The sequence below is a fragment of the Camelina sativa genome, chromosome 16 (genome assembly GCF_000633955.1).
Source record: "Camelina sativa cultivar DH55 chromosome 16, Cs, whole genome shotgun sequence".
NCBI classification, from domain to species: domain Eukaryota; kingdom Viridiplantae; phylum Streptophyta; class Magnoliopsida; order Brassicales; family Brassicaceae; genus Camelina; species Camelina sativa.
Window position 1 is genome coordinate 12,221,757 of NC_025700.1, and position 2,257 is coordinate 12,224,013.

Consider the following 2,257-nt stretch of genomic DNA (forward strand, 5'->3'; position numbering starts at 1 on the left):
ACTTGATTCTAACCTTAGGGACTTCTCTTCTTTTATTCCTTAACCCAACCCAAATAAACATGCTAACCACCTATCTTTCAAAACCGATTCTATTAGCTAGTTCAAATTCTAACCTAGCTAAATCAAGAGGCAGTTCTTTGTCGTTCTCAATACTCTCAAGGTTTCACAACCTATAGCACAATGAAAGAGGCCTCACTCAACAATTCACAACAAGGTTTGAAAGAAAGGTTTGGGTTCAAGGGTAGGGAAAAATAAATCAGTTTAAACGAAAAGATTGGTAAAAATGGAGTGCTACCCCGAGTTTAGAGTTACCATGAGCAGGTATTCAAATTCCATAAGCAAGACAATTTAAGTTCAAATTAAGTCCAATAATATAGAGATGTTCCAATGTTCAAACAAGTGGAGGAAGCTTTCAAAAGATGCAAGGTTCTAAACAAAGATTTTTCATTTTTTTCAAAAGATTGATCTAGCAACAATGAACTGTGACTAAGGGCTATAACTTCAATCCTAAAGTTTGATTTTAAACAAGGTGGTGTTAATCATTGTCCCCTAAAATGCATATGCAAAAATCCTATATGAAGCAAACTAGACTCAATCCTAATATGTAAATGCAACTACATGAACACAATTTTTTTTTTTTCAAATTTTTTTCAGATTTTTAGGGTTTTTTTATGCAAATAGATGCAAACTCAAATAAATTAATCAAGCATGCAAAAATTTGAAATAAGAAAATAAAACACAATGTTATATACATCCTAGGACCCTCCCCCAAACTTAAATTACACAGTCCCTATGTAAATAAAAGTATGAAAAGGAGTCCAAGAATCACACAAGATGAACTAAATGCAATGTTATTCACAAAGGTTGGATGAATTGTCGTACCTCATTGGTTGCTGAAGAACGAGGTTGTAGCAGCTTCCATACTCTCCAACGTGTAGCCAGGGTCGTCACCGGCTTCAGCAGGCGCTGGGATTCGCTCATCAGAGAGCTCGGTTATGCGCACGAACGACTTGCTCGGACCAGCATCCGAGGGGTCAATTGGGTAGGTGCCCGCGTAGGTCATCGGGTAGGGCATCGGGTAGTACGACGGGTATGGTGGAAGTGGTCCGGAATGATCACCTGTGTAGCCGCTTGCAGGGTGTATCGAGTAGGGCATCTGATCGGCATTTGGTAAGGCGGAGGAAAAGGCCCTGAGTAGTCACTCGGATGTGTGCTCGGAGGTGGCATCAGATAGGGCATCGTGTACCCTAGCGGGTTGTGCTTCAGATAGGTATCCGAGTGGCTTCTCCGCGATCTATCTAGTCTAGTGACATCCTCCTCTGCTTGGGGCTCGTAGGACGATGCTCTGTGAGGTTCTGGAGGTGTCAGTCCTCGAATTCCTCCTAGCAGTCCGCTTCTCCCCATCCATGTTGGTGCATAAGACGAGGTGGGAGCTGAGGCACAACTTGCCTTGTCTTGCAGCTCCTTGATCTGACCTCCCATCGTCTTCACCGAGCCGGTAAGATCCTTCACCTTTCTCACCAAAAACTTGTTCATCCTCTTCAGCCATCTGATCCTCTTGTGGGCTTCCCTCACTCCAACGGGTTGCTTCTGAGAGCAAACATACTCCTCGAAATCAAAATCTTCTGAGCTATGTCCATGTCCTTGCCCGGTTGTCTCTCTCCTTTCAGCTGCCGATTCCTCCTCCGGATTGTACAGCTCCTCCAAAGGTGGTGCAAAGTCGATGTTATCCCCCAGCCGGACCTTGGTGCACACAACATTGGGCAGAATCATTTGGGCGGCTCTGGTGGTGGGATGGACAAACTTGAAGAGCAGCATGTCGTTTGGCTTTTCATAAGCCAGGAACCTCGCCAATGTGAAGTAGTCGACGTCTAGCCATCTCGGTTCATGAACCACTCCCTTTAGGGGCACATCGCAAGCTACCAAGATTGGTGTGACCAATCCTCCAATGGAGATATCTCCAGCTCCATCTCTCCTCTCAGTTTTCATGCCCCAAGACTTCAGGTAAAGGAACTGATCGAGCAGCACAAAGACCATGCTAGTATCCACAACATCCCCTACTAGTGGTGTACCATCCCAAGCATTGTCTAAAACTCCACACAAGGCAATATCTAGCAGCTGGAGCTCGTGATCATTCACATTCCCAGTCTCCTTTCTAGCAAAAAGAGTGCAGGCGAGGGACTTGTGAAAATACCTCAAAAGAGGGCTCCTTATTTGAGCAGACTTGGAGCTTGTGGACTTGTAAGTGAGCTTGTCG

At 44.7% G+C, this 2,257-nt stretch overlaps 1 pseudogene; it reads right to left on the reverse strand.

Moving 5' to 3' along the window:
- LOC109129493 overlaps positions 1–2,037 on the reverse strand; it is a 10,679-nt pseudogene extending 8,642 nt beyond the window's left edge.